Raw genomic sequence first — 18709 nt, 5'->3', positions numbered from 1 at the left:
CAGAATGTGGAGGGGAGTGATCTTCTCAGGTACTAAGCATAGCACTAGCACGTGGCAGAGGCCAGGAAGACTCTGGGATGCCCTTTCTCAGCAGGTGCTGTCCCTGCACCATTCTTCCTTTCTCCTCAACACCTTAGTGCCCTTTAACCCCTCTTCACAATCTGGTGGATAAATTCATGGTCTGTCTTATGTTGCATGGAAATAATCACTTGAGTGGCCAGGAGTCCTCAAATCTCCAGCCATTGGCCCCCAGACCCACACACATATATTTACTCAACTGAGGGATAGCAGAGGAAAAAGTAACTGTTGGGAAAGGGGCAAAAGAGCCCAGGGTTAAACTGAACACAACACTGATAGGAAATCCAGGGACAAGTTATCTAACTTACATTACGTAAAATGAGATGGTATCTGTGTATAAAATCTGATGCCTACAAAACATAACTGGAGAGGAAAATGTGGAATTACACAGTCATCTCTTTACTAAAAGGTAAGCTTCCTTTTACACATAAATGCCATATTTGGGTTGCAACAGTTGTCTCTTCACCTTCTGACTATAGCCCTCATTGCTCTAAGGTTTATTTAAAAAAAAAAAAAAAGTTTTTTTCTCTCTCTTCCCTCTCCCCCTACCTAACAAGATTAGGGACACAGTGTTCTTTTCTTCCCCTAGTTAATTGCCCTTGAACACACCCACTACAGGAAGGAGATGCCTGCCGAGGATCTCCCAAACCAACAAGTGAATCTTAACATGCCAGCAAGGTGCCCTGGGACCCCCTTATCAGAGCACACCTGGGATGTAACCCTTTAAGAATTCCTTTAAAACTCCCTAACCCTCCTGATCAGGAGAGTCACAACCTTTGGGACAGGAGTCCCCTGTGTTTCTCCTTTGCTGGCAAAGCAATAAACCTTCCTTTATCTTTTCCTCAAAACTGTGTCCTCATTAAATAGTCATTGATTGGCATTGGGGACAGGGACGGAGCTCTTGGTTACAGTGTGGTCTCTGAGAAACAGAGAACCACGAAGAACTTTATCTTATAGATAAAGTAACAGACTTTATTTTTAAAAGGTGATTCACTATACAAGGTGATCATTAAAATTCCTTGTTTAGCAAACAGGTATGACTAGATTTTTTTTTTCTGGCAGTCAACCCCTCGATTGAAATTTTAATGGAAAACATTTATACTTTAAATGCATTTAAATTATTTTGTGAAGTTCTTTCAAATAGCAAAACAACAGTCTGAGATGTATGTATCGGAACCAGGGCTAAAAGTTTGAAAGAATGCCTATTTGACAGGTATACATTAGAGATCTATTCAACACCACCCATTTCTAAGTTCTTCAAGACCAGCTATGAAAGCAGATTGATAAACTGGGTAAGAAACCCCAAATTTCTAGGACAGTCTCTCTCCAGTGATTTCAGGTACTTATGTTCAGAGAGAATAAAAATAAATTTTCCCTCCTCAACTCCTAGCGGAGAAAGGTCATTAGGGACATAGATGAAATCTATATGTGCACTTATCTGAGACTGGTTTGCAATAGGCCACCCACAACTTAAGGTCTCTTCCCTGGTTAGGTCTAGAATAACTCACTACAGTAAGAGAGTCGTCTTCTCACAAATTTGTGGTGCTCTTGCCAAATCGATAACGGGTTGGTCCCGTTTCTTTTGGAAGTCCTATTTCTGTGTATGGAAAGAGGAACTTGGACATCCTCGCGATAGACATTGGAGCTGCCTTACCAGTTCTGCCAACACGGGAGTTGGTGCTTCTCCAGCCTTTGCAATCTGCCCCCGCAGACCGCGGAGCAGGTCCGTGCCACTCACACGCTGCGCTGGCCGGGAGCGGCCCAGCCGAACAATGCTGCCCTCGTGTCTGAGCGCTCGGTGCGCACCGCTCAGGGCTCGAGCGCGCTTGCACGTACGTAGCTTTCACGTGTGTATTGATATGGAGTTCGTGTGTGGATACATGAGAATATGCTGAAACTAATTTTGGATAGAGGCGCCGAAGACAGGACGAGGGAAGGTAGGAGCGGGCGTGCACCGGCCCCGGCCTTGGGCGGGAGGCGGACGCGAGCCGGGCCGGCCGCGCGCAAGTCCAGCGCCCGCCACTAGAGCCCCCCGCGCGCGGCCGGCCCAGCCCAGGCCCTCTCGCCCGGCCCGGCCGCCGGAGACTCCGCCAGACACAATAAACTCGGAGCCGGAGCGGGAGCGGGAGCGGGAGCGGGGCCGCGGGCGGGCGGGCCTGGGGCCCGCAGCGACGAGTGGCCGCCCGCTCCGCTGCGCCATGTGAGCGGCGGCCGCGCAGGGACGCCAACTTTCCCGGGCGCCCGCCCGGCCCCGCGCCGCCCGCAGGCCCCGCGCCGCTCGGCCCGGCCCCGCCGCGGCCCCCCGGGCCCCGCAGGCCTGCGGCTCGGCGAGGAGACGCAGTAAGTGCGCGCGCGGACCTCGCCCTCGGCCCTCCCGCGCTCTCGCCGGCCGCGGCGCCTTCCCGGCCCCGCGCGCCCCGGCGCCGGCTGGGCAGGGCCGTCAACATGGCGCCCCTCGAGCCCCGAGCCCTCCGCGCCGACCCGGCGGCGGGGCCGGGCGGGGGGAGCCGGGAGGAGGGCGGAGGCCGGCGGGGAGGAGGAGGCGGCGGCCTGCGCGTCCCCCCCGCCCCCCGCGCCCGTCGCCGGCTCAGGCCCGAGAGGCGCCGGGCGGCGGGAAGAAGGCGGCACCGAGGGGAGGGCCGGGCGCGGCGGCGGCGGCGGAGCCGGAGCATAATGGTGGGGAAGCACGGCGGCGGCGGCGGCGGGGTGGTGGGGTGGTGGGGCGGCGGGGCGACGGGCGGGCGGGCGGAGGCGGCCGTGGCGCGGCGGCCCGCGCGGGAGCCTGCTGGGCCGCGGCCTCTGGGCGCTGGCGGACGCTCGCCCCGGGGTGGGCCCGCCGCCCGGGGACTCTGCGGCTCAGGGCCTGCGGGGCCGGCGCGTCCCGCCCGCCGGAGGCGCACTGGCCGAGGCGGCGGCGGAGGCCCGGGAGGAGCGCGCGGGGCCTGCGCGGGCCGGGAAGCCGCGGCGTCGCGTGAGCGCCGCCCCCCGGGCCCCGCGCCGCGCTCCCGGCCAGGCCTCCCGGGCCCTGCGCGATGGCCGTCGGCGGGGAACGCGAGCGGGGCCGGAGGGACGCGGCGCGTCGTGTGCGAGCCGGGCGGCAGCGAGGCAGGGCCGTGCCGAGGCCCTCGCAGGCTCCGCCAGCCCTCGGCGGCCGCGGCGACCCGGGAGGGAGGCCGCAGGCGCCTCAACAGGTCCTCCCGGGCCTCGGGCACTGTGCTTGGGCTTCGCCGCCCTCCTCGCGTCCAGAGCCCTGGAGGGAATCTGCGATGGACGCGGCTAGGATGGGGAGGCCACCGGGGACGCGGGACTCGAACTTTCACTTGCACAGCTCCCTCACCCTCTTTCTGGGCCGAGCCCAGGGGCGCCTGCCGTGTGCCCGTGGTACCCAGCGTCGTTGACGGTATGCCTGCGGGACCCGGTGTCGCTCCAGGGGTGTCCGCAGTACCGGGTGTCTTTTAGTGTGTGCTCATAGTACTCATCGCCCTGAGCAGTGCCCTGTGCGGTGTGCACACGCTATCCAGTGTCGTGTATGATAGATGCCCTAGTGCCTGGTATCATATACTGTGTGGACACAGTATGTTTGCACGCAGTGTCCAGTGTCATAGACAGTGTGCACAGTATCCGGTGTGTTCCACAGGGTATGCACATTAAGTGGCTTCCTATAGAGTGTGCACAGTATCTATCCCGGGTCGTGTGTAGCTTACACAGTATCCTTGTCATTACAGTGTGCAGTATAGTAACCCATGTCCGTGTGTACACAGTACCTGGTGTCATGCTTCTGTACATAGGACATGGTGTACTGCAGGAGTACCCAGGTAGCCCATTCAGGAAAGGCACCCCTAGGCAGTAGGGAGGACAGGGGTTTGTGTTTTTTAGGGACTACCTCACTCCCAAGGTCTCAGGTCCTCTCTGCTCATCTGGAAGTTCTGCTTCCTGCAGTAAGCTGTGTGGCACGGAGGCAGTAGTAGTAAAAATAATTTAATTGGTTGAAAGTCAGAAAGTAAATATTTACTTTGTTTAAAATTGAGAAATGGCTTAGTAATTATGGATGCATACCCTTTTAAGATTTGGAGGTCATTGATTCTAATTAATGATGGGAAGTTATCAGAAAGATAGTATTTGGTTGTATATGAGTTTAAAAGTTTGTTTTCTGGTAGGCAAGATCACCTCTTGTAATTTTTCAAGTAGGAGATAAAACATGGATTTCTGCATAGGCTATTACTTTCCTTGTCTTTGACTAACCGATAGTTGGTTACATTGTATCAGTATTTTGTTTGACTCTTCTAATCTTCAGGCTAGAGAATGGAAGATCATGGGTATAATTGTCATAGAATGCCAGTATTTTTCTTGCTTAACTGTGATGAGAAGGATTTCCATATTTTACATGTTACCTTTTTCTGTATTGTTCATGTGAAAACTGGACCCCCTTTTTACATTTTCTAAGTTGAGCAATTTTTTTGCCTTTAACATTTAGAAGGTGTTTAAACAAACATATATGTATGTGCTTCCAACTTTACAAAGAAAAATCAATTAAGGTGTAAAAATGGAGCTCTTTAGTTCATGCTGAATCTTCCTAGAGTATCATTATGTTGGACCTGAGAGAGGATGTCATTTTGCATGTTTCAGCAAGTGACATATGTTTATTTGAACTCTTACCCTTTTGTAACCCTTCCTCCTTTTTTCTTTAGGGTGGTTCATATGGTGTATAATAGAGGCATTTATATTCTCCAGGCTTACTTTAATGGAGAAATTATTGGAGCTAAGAATTTAAAATTTTTAACAAAAGTATAATATGCTTCTCTAACAGTGCTTACTTAAAGCCCCAACCCTCTGGCATCAGATTTTCATTACTTTAGTTGGCACTCAATTGAATTCTACATGGAGAACATGATTACATTTAAGCAAAGAGGATGTATCTTGAAAAAAACGTAAGGAGAAAATGGACAGTGATAATTAATCTTACAATGGCTAAATACTTTTCACTGTTTAAAAACCTTCACTTGGATTAAACATTGAATTTTTTCCTGGGGTGATTAATTTGGGGGCTTTGTTTTGCTTTGGCTTGGTAATTAGAGAGGCAGCATATAGCAAAATGTATGAGAGCACAGACTGAGGCCCAGTAGCTTGTGTTTGAATCTCACCTCTGTCATTCTCTAGGAAAGTGATCTTAGGCAAATTACAATTTGCTAGATTTACCTGTATGGAAAGGAGGGATGACAGAAATTGCACTAACCTCACAGGGTTGTGGAGGGGTTTCGATGAGTTCTTACAACTCTTGAAACAATGAGTGGCTCTTAATAAGAATGACAAGGATATGTTAACACTAGTTGAGTCCCTTATTATTATGCATTATTTTCGTGTTGATTTAAGAAATACAGGTCCTCACCAATAGTTTTCAGTTCCTGAGCTAGACTGTCTTGTGTTCCTAGTGAAATTCTAAGCTTGAGTGATCTAGGTTGGACAAAACTTGGTATCTTCTGTCTTCTTGAGCTCTTTTTAAAAGTATTTACTCTGTTTTCTTTCTTTCTTTTGTTTATTTTTTAGTTGTAGATAGACAGAATACCTTATTTTACTTTTTTTTTCTTTTTCTATTTTTTGCAGTGCTGAGGATTGAACCCAGTGCCTCATCCATGCTAGGCAAGTGTTCTACCACTGAGCCACAATCCCAGCCCTACTCTGTTTTCTTTATTCTGGTACAAGTAAGACTATGTAGATTGCATACCCCATCTGTAGTTTTAAAAAGCTTTCAGTATGTAAGTTGTCCCCTGGAACTGGTAGTTTTGGCATTCAGATCAAGTACCATGTACTTTTGAATATGAGAACTCAGGTGCCCACAGTACTGGTTTCAGTGAAATTCACAGATACTCTGAAACCTCATTTGTCAGGGATTTGAATTTTTGTTTCCACAATAGAAGTTATATGCAGAGTTTTCTATGTTTTAGTTTTTATTTTGTTGCTGCTTTTCTTCTCTTAGTGTGGCTTTCTCTGTCTTTCATTCAAGTCATACAGAGATCAGAGGAAGAATAAAACAGAATAAAACTTCTTCTGCCATATACAGAAGAAGTGCTCACAGTGGCTTTTAAGTCAGTTTCCATTCAAGGCAATAGTAGTTAAGTTAGTGTGGAAAGAATGCCTGGCAGTGTGGTGTGCTCACCTACACCTCTCTGTTCAGCTATGATAGCCTGGGAGCTCTGCTTTTTTTCCCTTCTTTTGGGGCCGTGGGAAGGTACTGGGGATTGAACTCAGGGGCGCCAACCACTGAGCCACATTCCCCAGCCCTAATTTGTATTTTTTTTTTTTTTTTTTAGAGACAGGTCTCACCAAGTTGCTTAGCACCTCACTTTTGCTGAGGCTGGCTTTGAACTCATGATCCTCCTGCCTCAGTCTCCTGAGCTGCTGGGATTACAGGCATGTGCCACCATGCCTAGCCTGCTTCCCCCCCCCCCCCACCTTTAGGTAGAAAGTTGGAGAATAAATGTTTGTTATACTCATCAGAACTTGTTTATCTGAAACAAGTTTAAACATTTTTCTTGTATCATTACTTCTTATTCTTTCTTAAGTAATAAAAATAACTAATTACACTGAGTCAGAGTTCTTATTTTAACCGTTGATTTTAAAATTAATATATTTTTTTTAATATCTGTCATCTGTCCCAAGCTGCTTCAAGTTATTTCTTTTATATTTGCTTGAAGCAGATAAGCTGAATAGAAAAATCGACTTGCCACCTCTTCATTTGCTTATTTGGGGAACTAATTCCTCACCTATATTTTCTCCTAGGAATTTGGAGCTTTATTTCTACCATCATTTTTCACATAGTAACTTTCAGTTGTCTTCTTGTGGTGCCAGCTGTCAGATTTCAGAACCGGTGTAGCTCTGCTTTGGTGCAGTGACTCTGTGTGGGTGTAAGGGACCTGGAGATTTCCTCAGCTTGTCAGTCTTCTGCCTTCCTTGGTCTTGATTTTCCAGATGTGTTGGTGTCCACCATTTTGTAGTGTAATGAGAACCATGATGCTAGAGTGTGTCTGCCATGTCTCAGCCTCTGTGCAGCTATCCACCTGCACCTGCATGTGCACACTAAAGAAAAGTGGACAGATTAGGTGTTTTGAGAGAGAATGTGATCTATATAGGAAAGATTTGATAAGAGGTAAATGAGTGGAAAGAAGATAATGAGAGAGAGATAAGAATCTAAACCTAAATAGCCCAATAGAACAGTGTTTTTGGATAATCATAGCTTTGCCATAGTTTCAAAACATGGAGAAATGAGTTACAGCTTTAAGGAGGAATGGGGGGAGGGAGGGAGAGATAGATACGTTACTGGTTTTTCCACTTAGAAAATTCTTTTAAAGTTTCTCTTACAAAATGCTATACAAGATTTAATATCAAAAGTACATAAAAATGCAAAAAATAGTCTATAAAATACAATATTTGTTTGGAAAATTGAAAAAAAATGTGTTTAGTCCATTATATATTTGAGTAGGGATATTTTATAAATATTAGAAACTTAAATTAATTCAACAGATAATTTAGACATTTAATATTTCATTTTATTTGTTTATTTATTTTGATACTGGGAACACTTTAGCTAAGTTGTTGAGGGTCTCCTGAAGTTAACTGAGACTGGCCTTGAATTTGTGATCCTCATCCTCCCTAGTTGGGATTACAGGTATGTGCCACCGTGCCTGACTTAGGTTTCTTTAAAGGAAATTTAGCATATAGGAAAACATTTTCATAATAAAAGGCAGGATAAGATCTTTTAGCATGTGTTCAGTACATTAGTAGTAGAAATATCTTATGTGAATGAGTGATTTGTAAGTAACACTATCAAGTCATTGTAAAGTTGTAGTTGTTTTGGGTGTGTAGAGCTCATAAGTGTCACAGTGTTTGCTTTCTAACTGGCTAAAATTTGACTGACTTTATATAAGGCATTAAAAACTGGAAATGCCAAAGGTAATGAAGTACGGTTTATCAGAATTTCTAAGGGACCACATAGACTCTTTTATCTATTTGATCTTCAGAAATGAGAGGGACGAGTGGACAGATCAGATTATTTTGCGTGTGAGTTGCTGGAGACTTGTACATTAAGTGTTTTAAATTTTTTTTTATTAATAGGATAATATTTTATTAGTTAAATTAGTTTTGTTTTAGATAAATACTTTGCAGTTCAAATTACTCCATTGTTAATCTGTTTCATAAGATCATGCTAACATATTGTATTTTGTTGCAAGTAGAATATGTGCAATTTTAGTATCTTTACTTCACTTATTAATACATTGCTATTTATTGAAACTTTGCCAGATGCTTGCTAGGTGCTGAGGAGAAAAAGAGAAGAGGGTTCTGTCTTTGTAGAGTTTAGTTTTGAGTGACAGTTCCCTGAAGCCCGTGCAGGAAATTATAGCAGTGAAGTCAGCCCGGTGCTGTAGAACTCTGTACAAGTTAATATACATAGTATTTACCATTACTTGTGAAGTCTTACTGCTGAGGATTTCAAATTTGCTTTAATTTGTTGCTTTGCAATTGACTGTATTAACCATCTGTAGTTTTTAAAAGCAACTTTGTTCTGATGAGTACTTTTTTACACTACTCTGTTGAAAGTAGATCTGTAATAAATGTCAAGCCTGTTATGTTCTCCAGGTAGGTGAAAGGTAGACCCATTTAAAAGTTTTAGTGTATATTGTTTTTACTTGGGTCTTCTTGTATATTAAGTAAAATTGAAGTATAATTTAAAAAATGAAATATCTTTCCTAATTTAAGCATTAGCTATGTGACCAGATTTATAAAAATATAATAAATATTTTATAAGTATTTATTAAATGCGTGTTATATATAATTATTGTTAATAGTGGGTGCTGAGGATAGAATCAGGGTCTTGTACATGCTAAGCAAATACTTTACCACTGAGCTACATCTGAGGCGCTTATGCAGATATTTTTAAATGGATTTCTATTGAGAGCTTGCCACATAGTATTAACTCTCATATCTGGGATTAAAAATCCTACTTAAAAAACCAGGAAGATACTGTAATCTACTGCAGGAGAATTGGACTTGCATTTTAATGTGCTGTATGTTCTAGGGTGCTCTGCAGGTCTACTCTGTAAGCAACTTGAGGAAATTGAGTTGCCTTGGCTGCCCCGACTTGTCCAGCACTTTTTGTGCTAAGGCAGTTCAAATATTCCATTCAGTCCCCACAAAAGCATCATTATGGAAGCATTATCATAATAATTTCATAGTAAGAAAACAGACTTCAAAGAGTTAAGTTGCTGCTGCCCAGAGTCACATGACATAATCAAATTGGCTGAAATTCAAGTGTGTGAGTACCAAACCTATCGTCAATTATTCCACTGTCTCCCTAAAAGCCATAAACTTCTTAAATCTTTGAACTGATATGCCTACATCTTCCCAATGTACTTTATAAATCTACAAAACTATGTAAGATTAACAAAATGTAAAGCTGTGATCACTTTACTTGCAAAAGCAGGACGTGGAAAGAAATATTAGAAAACTGATACTCAGAACATTTCATAAATTTCTGGTTAATTCCAGTTTCACAGTTAAAGACAGTTTGTAATCTTTCTGTTGCTATGGCAGTTCACATTATGAAGATAACTTGGCTCAGGCTTAGGGGCAACACGTCGGGAGTACTTATAATCTCCATTTCGATGTGAATGTAAGAAAATGTTTAGAAGAAACTCCAACACTGCAGAATTCTTGCTGTCTTGGAAAGGCAGAGTCATTGTCTGGAGAAATCTATTAACAGTCCTTCTGCTGGGTGAGTTCAATTTGGATTGAAATAGCTAGTTTCTGGAAAGCTGGACTAAGTGCTAAGGCTTCAGATTTCTGCAGGGTATGTACTGTCATTCAAAATAGAATAGCAGAGTTTCATGTGAAGCCTCTGTGCAAAGAGGAGGGGCTCAGTTAAGGTGTAGTTTCTACAGATGCAGGTCATCCAAGCAATCGTGGGTGGTGATGTTGCAGTGGCGTATTAAACATGGTCTTCTCATTTATTAGCTAGGATAAGGGCTTTTCAAAGAATCTCTGAGTGAAGGCTAATCATGGGAAAGCTTTCTTAAACTTGAAAGTTATTATGAATTGTTTAGTTTTTATTTATTTATTATTATTTTTTTTAATCTCAAAGCAGCCATCTGAGAAGTGCTATTTAGGAGAGCAAGTCCTTAATTTTCTATTGAATTTTGACATGGAGGATTCCCCAATTAATATAAAATACATCTATTTTAACTGCCCAGTTTTTACAGCAGAAAAAATGAGAATACTTTTTTTGGGGGGCATAGTATTAATCATTAGAGATATCTTTTTTTAAAATGTATAGAGCTAGAAAGTCTAAAGTAATTTTTAATTGTTTTAATTAATCCTAAATTAATTTAGAAATTTAGCACTTTTCTTATGTGTTTAGAAACATCAAATTTATCTGGGTATGGTGCATGCCTGTAATCTCAATGACTTAGGAGGCTGAGTCAGGAGAATTGCAAGTTCAAAGCCAGCCTCAGAAGTTTAGCGAGGCCCTAAGCAACTTAGGGAGACCTTGTCTTCAAATTAATTAATTAATTAAATAAAGACCTGGGGCTTTAGCTCAGTGGTTCAGTGCCCCTGAGTTCAACCCTTGGTATATTCCAAAAAAAAGAGGAAAGGAAAGGAAAAGTACCCATCAAATTTAATATCATATACTATAAAAATAACTGAGATATTTGTTTTGAAATTCCTATACATTTTACCAGTCTGCACATATATATGCAAATACAAATGCACGGATATACATACAAATATAATCTTAAAAAGTCTCTCACTTCTGATCAATATTCAGATGAGAAACTGCCATGTAAATCATTTGAAAGTTAAATTTTATTTTCTTAGTTTTGCTCAGTGCAACTGGTTTTAGGCTGAGTTACTTCCAGTTAAATTGAAAGTTAATCAGCTGTCCAATATAGACTTTCTCTTGGCTTATTTGTATATTTTTTCCTTGGCTCACTTGTTGATGAAAATGTACGCCTTGTTTATGGTAGTATTAGAACTATACTACTATGTATTATACTTCCATTTGTTCTTTTAATAAGCTCTTTGAGATTTTAGATGACAGTGCTATAAAACTCACATTAGGAATCAAGAATGATTTAGCATACTTGTTCTCTGTCATGGTTGAACATCTGAAGTCAACCTGTCTGTATATTTACACATGTACAGAAACATTAAATCAGAATCTCTTAAGTTCCACATTTTTAAAAAACATTTCAAGTTAAAAATTTCTATTAAGTGTAGAATGGTATATGTAACTTTAAAAACTTTTCTTTTGCAAAAACTTATAGAAAATCATATATCATGGGTCCTTTAGTTTTAAACATCAGAAATTTTCTCTGAAGAGCCCGACCTCCTAGGGCTGTAGCTCAGTGGTGGAGAGTGTTTAGCATATAGGAGGCCCTGGGTGCAGTCCCAGAGGTGGTAGTGGTCAGATCTATGATGTTTCCTAAAGGAAGAGAATAATCAGAATGATCTAAAAAAGAAATACATCCTTTAAAAAAGCCTAAAGTCATTTCAGGTTTCTGCTGCATGCTATTGTATTGCTACTGTACTGGATCTAGAAAAGTGTTATCAAAGGTTTGATGTTCCCAGTGATCTTGGAAACAGCTGGAGCTACAGGTTCCTGCACGTGGTGAGGTAGATGCAGGCAGGAGGTCAGCCGCCATCCAGTTGGAGTGTTCCAATGATTTGACTAGCATTGGTGTTCCTCATAATCTTGATAGGGTGCAGAAAAACAAGATGTCCCTAGACAGTGGGGCAAACCCTCTCGGGGTCACCTCTGCCATTGACAATGAGACCACAGGAAAAAGCTTCTCAGCTCCCGCTGGCTCTCTGGCTGGCACCCTCCGCATCCTGGGTCTTTGTGTGGACTTAAGGTGATTTAGTGCCATTTCTGCGTCTGAATGGCTGCAGGAGGACTTTAAGGCTCTGAGCCCAGTGCCACAGGAGCATGGTGTACCTTTTGCTGTAGGAAAAGGTTCATCCCTGAGCCCAGAGCCAGCTGCTCCAGCCACAGCTAGGGGGCTGCTTTCCTTCCCCAGGGATTGCATTTTTCACACAGGCATTTGGGGGCTTCCCAGGGTTTCCCAGGACCCAGGCAAGGCCTAGTAATTTACACAGATTTTTCAGATTCATAATCTCCCGACAGTTCTACAAAAGGCAAGGTACATGGCAGATGACTTTTAAAGGAGGAGGGATGTGGAGTTTTCAGGAGTGACCGGCACTGCTGATGCTGTGGTCAGCGGGGTCTGAGCCAGCTGGTTCGCTCTTCACTCTTCGGGGACTGTATGCAGCCTGGTGGCTAGGTCCCTGCTGGCATAAGTGTTCCTGCTACCCCAGCTACACCTTGCAGGAAAGCATGCAGGTTCCCTGTGTTTTTAAAGGGAGTAGTCATATTTTCTTGAATATCCATAATTTTCAATTTTAGATTGTCAGATACATTCAACAATTATCTTCTTAATTGCTGCTGTTAGACTTGGATTTTAAAGAGATTATTCTTTAAAAATTGGAACTTGAACGGTGGAAAGTTCTAGATGGGTAATACTGTTGGAGTCAGTGTTTGTTCTTAAGCAGAAGCAGCATTTCCTAGAATGGTCCTGCATGTCATAAATAATGGGAAGGGAAGACAATCTGAAGTCTGAGTCACAGAATGTAATTAATTTGGAAAAATTGAAATTCTAATTTTAAAAAAGGCTGACAACTGGCCACTCCAATCTCTGATCTCTGTCTCATCAGTTCGGTGAGATCACAGGCTCCTTTTGGACTCTCTGTCTTGCCCTGTGGCCTGGAACGTGCTGCCAGGCAGTAGCCAGAGATGAATGGAAGGCTCTGCACATTGGTTTTCCTTCCCTCAGGGATTATGGTTCTTTCAGAACATTTTAGGATCCATTCTGGTCTCACTTTCTAGTTATCTCCCACTAGTCTCTGAATTTAGCTTACTTCATCCAATCATCTTGTTTATTCTTTAAGCTATTTTTTTGAATGCACAATTAATACTGGTATATTAAATAATTGCTTAGTATTCAATATAAAGTTTGTGGGCACTTGAGGTTCCTGTCAAGATTCATCTTCTCCATTTTATTGCCATCATCCCACAGATTTGATCTTTCAGTTTAATTTGTACATCGTTTAAATTTTGCCTCAACTAGTTCTTACTCTGTTATTGCCTCTATTATAATTTAAGTTTTACCTTTGTAATTATCTTTCCATCTCCTTGATCTGAGAACACTGACTTTAAAATACCTAGGAAAGTGCTACAGGTCAAGTAGTTGGGTCACATTAAATGCAGAGTGAGCCAAAAGAATTAGCTCCTTGTCTTTGCAGTGCCTATACAGTGAGGGCAAAATGCGGGGTCTGGGTGAATTTAACCTCAGCAGTATCCTTGTTCACAGCTTGGTAGAAAAATAACTGTGGAGCCAGTCAGTACCACCACAGGTCCTGGAAACCAGCATGTGTGGTCAGCTGGTCCAGGCATGCTCTCTTAGGTCCCTCTTCTGCTTCTACAATGGCTTCCTTCACACCTTTCTCTCCATCTCTCATTTTTGGGGCCAGCTCCAGTCACTTTTCAGGAGGAGAGAAGCTGTCATGGGGCAGCAGCATACCTTACCCCTGACTGCATGCACACCTGTACCCCATCCCCTACACCTGTTATTCTTGTCACCTGTATTCCAGAGCATTCCCCCGGGCTCTCTGCTGTTTGACTCTTGTCCTCTTCTCTACCCATTTCTCGGGTTTTCTTTTCTCCCCTCAGACTCTTTCCTCTCTAAACACTCATCAAAAGAATGATCTTTGACTATTTTCTGTACTTCACTCATTTCTCAATGCCTACCACCATGAGGTTGTTGAAACAGCTCTGGGTAGTTACCTGGGAGCTCCACCCCTCTCCCTTCTCATTGACCCTTCCCTGAAACACTCCTTTTGAGTTCATTTCTGTAGTTCTGCTCTACTTTGCTTTGTAACCTTTTGGCTGCTTCTGTGTTTGCATAGAAGAATCCTATTCTGTACCTGGAATTAAATGTCAAGGGCCTCCGTGGTCTGCCCTGGCACTCTGTTCTTTATTCCTTGTGCCTTCAGAATCTCGTTCTGTTATGAGTTTCAGCTACTACCAACACGATAATTATTATAGCAGCTAAGAAGTTTTCAGCTGCAACCTACAGAAAACCTTCACTTAGATGGGCAATGAGCATGACACACACTTCATATCTCATGTTACTAGAAGTCCAGAGATAGGATGGAATCCAGGTAATACTGTCACAGCTCAGAGGTCCACGCATTCATTCTGCCACTCTCAGCATCAGCTTTAGTCTAAGGCTGGTTCCCTCAGGGTTGCATGTGGCCACTATCTGTTTTGGGCATCACATCTAGAGCCAGTGACATTCAGAGGAGAAGGATAATTTTTAGACGATAGGGAACCCATCCAAAAAGTATCCCTAGTACTCCCTCCTTGAATTCTGTGGCAGCTGCTGGATCAGGAAAAAGAGACAATGGGATTCTCAGGATTGGTACAGGCTAGATTTGTGAACTCAGTAGCTATTGGGGTCTTATCACTTTCCTCTTCAGTAACTTCTGTGTTGTCTTTAAAGTCTCACATCCTTTACAGTGGTTTATGAAATTCCAGTAATCTGGTCCCCGTGCAGCTTGTCAACTTTGGGGCTGCAGTCTTTATTGCTGGCCTATGTTGTGTGCCAGAGGCCTCTGATTCACTGTCAGTTCTTCAGGGAAGCCTGTATTAATCCCTCAAGTAAGATAACAGAGCCTAAGCTGTTCCCTAGCATCATTAGCTCCTGTAGCCTCTACTGAAAACAAACAAAATTGATATTTAATACAAATAAATGTTGGCCAATTGAGTAAGTAGACTGGGTATTCTATCATAGAATAACTAAGAGAACTGATGGTATGGAGCTCCAAAAATGGCCTTACGAGTTAATTATGGTTAAAACAAGTATTGTATATGCTCAAATGGCATATGTATTATTTCAGTAGGTTAATATTTTTATAAAATGTTGGTATTTATAGAGTTTACATTTGGAAGAACAGCATAGTAAAATATATGTATTCAGTTAGCTCACTATTTTTCATATTTGTATGTTCTGGGTATGTCTCAGTATATATGAAAATTAATTTTAACTTTTTAAGTCTTATGCTTTAACATTAGATTACTTGGGCAGTTATTCTATTGTGAGGAGAAACTTTGCAACAGTCTAATGAGTTATTTTTACTTTGCTTTCTCTTCTTCTCCTGGGATATCTGGGCTTTCCTTATTACCTTGCCATTCTTTTTCAAAAATAATGAAGGAGAGAGTTTGAGAAGTGAAGTCCAGACTGTAGGAACTTGTTGCCAGGATTTATCTCCAGTTAGCCAAAAAGTGTGACAGATATGAGCTAACCCAGTACCATCCTGGCAGGTTTTAGAGATTATTCATGTCTTGGGCAGTGGCCATTTTTAATGCTGATGAGATGGGATTATTTTAGAAAATAAATTTCCTTCATAAACCATGATTAATAATTTTATATTCTAGTTTCCTGGAAACTGATTCTTTCTCCTCATCCCCAGCCCCTTACGTTCTCTCCAGGACTTCAGAACCCTCTCAACAGAGCACCCTGGGCAGTCATTACAAAATGAACTAGAAATGTGACATGAGACCAGTCCTGTTTGACATTACTTTTCAAAATTATAGGAAACATATCTCAATCAAATTAAAACTCAGAGACTGCAGGAGCATTTATTGCAGTAACAGTAGCATTTGGTGATTTAGCTATAGAAAGTGTGAGATTTCTTGGCACATTTTGGCAACGTCTGTTGTTCCCTATGTCCACTGTTGCTAACACATCAGAATGTGTGTGGTAATTGTAAGATTTCAAATTGTATTTCATATTCAGTAAAATATTTTTAACATTTCCAAAAAGCTTTGAGATTTACATTAATTAAAAAATGCCAAAACTCCGGCTGGGGTTGTGGCTCAGTGGTAGAGTGCTTGCATTGCAGGTGCGAGGCACTGGGTTTGATTCAAGTGCCTCAGACCTGCTAGGCAAGCACCACATACATACATACATACATACATACATACATACATAAATAAATAAAGGTCCAGCAACAACTAAAAATATATATATATTTTAAATGCCAAATCTAAACTGGGATGAGACTATGCATTCTCCAGACCCTCCCAGAAGTTGAACTTCAGCCTAAACAGGTCATGGTCTGGACATACTTGCAGTGGGTGCAGCAGCCTGGAGCTCTTGCTGCTGGTTCTCACCCCCTATATGTTTCTGCTCTGCTTGATTTAGAAATGGTATAATTTCCTAGTTCTTTGTTGTTGTTACTCATTCATTATATATAGCAAAATGAAACATTGTCCTTCATTATAGTCTTATCTTTTATGTGGAGTGGTAAATAATTGGTTTTAAAAAGTATGGTAATCACAGTATCAAATCTAAATGATGATAAAGTTCAATTGCAAACTTTTTCTTTGCTCTGACTTCATAAATTAAATAAAAAAGATTTAAAAGTAAATGTATTAGAAAAAAAGAGTACGTGTTGATCACTCGGAGGTTTGTAATAGTATATTATTAATTTTAGTTGAATTATCTTTCTGCCTTTCAAATTCATCTGAACATTTATCAAACAAGATATATGATATGTAGTAGTGTAAGCTCTTTGCATCCGAACAGATTGACTTCCTGTTGTCTCTTTGCCTTTGAATTCACATAGCATGATGTTAGTACCTTTGCCAAGGAGTGCATGTTCCACCATTTTGGAAGTATGGGATTGTTACTTGGCATTTTCTTTAGACTTCAGATTTACTGTTATGTAATGTATAAGTCATGACAGCCTCTTATTGAAAAAAATATTTCAGAAATAAAGGACTCTAGTTAATTTAGCATAGACTAGTGTAGCTATATGATGAATGGCCAATTAAATTTCAATAAAATAATTATATACTATCTTTTAGATTTTTAAATTTATAGAAGACAGTGGTCATGTCGTTTTTAACTAACTCACTAGGAAATAGTATTATGAGCAGATTACAGGATCACCGTGATCCTTCTGCTACGTGGGTAGTTATCTAGAGTTGTCTATGTCTCACTGGAAGAATCACAAAAACTTTCCATTTTCTTCATTTACCTCTTTAGAATGGTTGTCAGAATGTTTATTTTATAATGCTATGAATATGAATATTTAATGCATTAAAAAGTAAGATTGTTCCTTTATTATGATTACGATTCTTATTATTCACATAGTTATGTTCTACAAAGTTACCATAAACACTTACTGGGTGTAGAGGTCAGGGATGCTGCTCATCATCCTGTTTCTCACAGGAGGGCTCCCAAGCCAAGAACCATCAGCCTCGGAAATCTCCAGGGTAGAGAGACAGCCCTGTGTAAGAACAAATAGGCTGAACCCTTGCATGTGGGGACTCTGGGGTGTTAATTATGGTCACTGCCTACTACCTACGATTAAGCAGATATGGGCATTTCCAACATATGTTAGATTCCCAACCACATGATTTTAAGAAATGTTTATTTAATGCTTAAAGAAAGCACTTATTTGGAAAGTTTATTTTTTGACAGCATACTTTTAAATCAGGATGTCAGGAATTATTGTGTTTTAGTGCTTTATTTACATAACTGTATAGGTTATTGATGGTAAATCTTTTTCCTCTGTTCATGTGATTGATTTCTTAGTATAAATATACTTTCTTAGCATAAACATGCTTTAACTTAAATATCTAATCATAGTATACCATATACTTTAGCTTAAAAGCTACTAATTGAGTACAAACAAGGCAAAACAACTATATTCCTGATCTTCAGATAATATGAAACCCAAAGTTTTGGATATAGATTAGTGAATTCTTCTAAGAGGTAACATATATGTGGAGTAGAGAATTTCCAGTTGTTTGATCTGAGTTTCTGTAAACATCCAGATCATGAGTCAGAATACTTATTTAATAAAAGCAAAAAAAAAAAAAAGTTTGAGGAGCCGACTTGAAAATACAAACAGACTCCCTCCTGCTGATCTAGCTGGGCACAGGCCTCCTCGCAAGTCTTGAAAGCCAGCCAAGGTCTGCTCTGATTTCTCTGATATTTCTGATGGCAGCAGAATGAGTTTTAGAAAGAGTCAAGTTTGTTTTTAAACTGAATTTTGTAATTTACAGTTGTGCATTGTTATTTTTTGTTCTTAAATCACTATGAACATTTGATACCTAGATCTGGGGAATTTACAGAATATAATTTAGATTTTCAATATATAGCAAAATGTTAATCTGATTACAACAGAAGATTCATATAATTCTACTTTTGTATGTTTGAAAATTTTCTGTGCAGTTATTTTTAAAAGTTAGTAATAGTGGTATCAGTAGTGAAAACAGACAGCAGCTCCTTTCCTAGAGGTGGCAGAAAGTGTCACAGAAGGGAATAGGAAACACGCTTAAAAATCAGCAGCAATCACTTGAAACTACTTTATAAGTAGATAATTTTAACAGGAGCTATAAAATAATCCTTTGCTGACTCCTTACTTGAGCAGGGTGACATGTAAATTGGCTCTGGTGACTTCCCTGTGTGCCATTCAGTGGTTTCTAGTATGTTCACAAGGTGTCACAATC

General features: G+C 41.5%; 1 protein-coding gene across 13 annotated transcripts in view; it reads left to right on the top strand.

Annotated features, from left to right (window-relative positions):
* Positions 1-1777: 1777 nt before the first annotated feature.
* ZMYND11 (zinc finger MYND-type containing 11) overlaps positions 1778-18709 on the top strand; it is a 95594-nt gene continuing 78662 nt past the window's right edge. For 4 of the 13 annotated variants that reach the window (XM_081297428.1, XM_081297427.1, XM_081297424.1 and 1 more), the window contains exon 1: positions 2578-2754. The gene's annotated coding sequence lies outside the window, so the exon portion shown is untranslated. Of the gene's footprint in view, positions 2016-2041; positions 2419-2571; positions 2755-18709 lie in introns of those variants that run through there. The other 9 variants (XM_081297432.1, XM_081297423.1, XM_081297435.1 and 6 more) reach the window with 6 other exon arrangements.

Source organism: Spermophilus citellus (genome assembly GCF_964194105.1).
Source record: "Spermophilus citellus genome assembly, chromosome: 6".
NCBI classification, from domain to species: Eukaryota; Metazoa; Chordata; class Mammalia; order Rodentia; family Sciuridae; genus Spermophilus; species Spermophilus citellus.
This window is presented reverse-complemented; position numbering and strand designations above follow the sequence as displayed.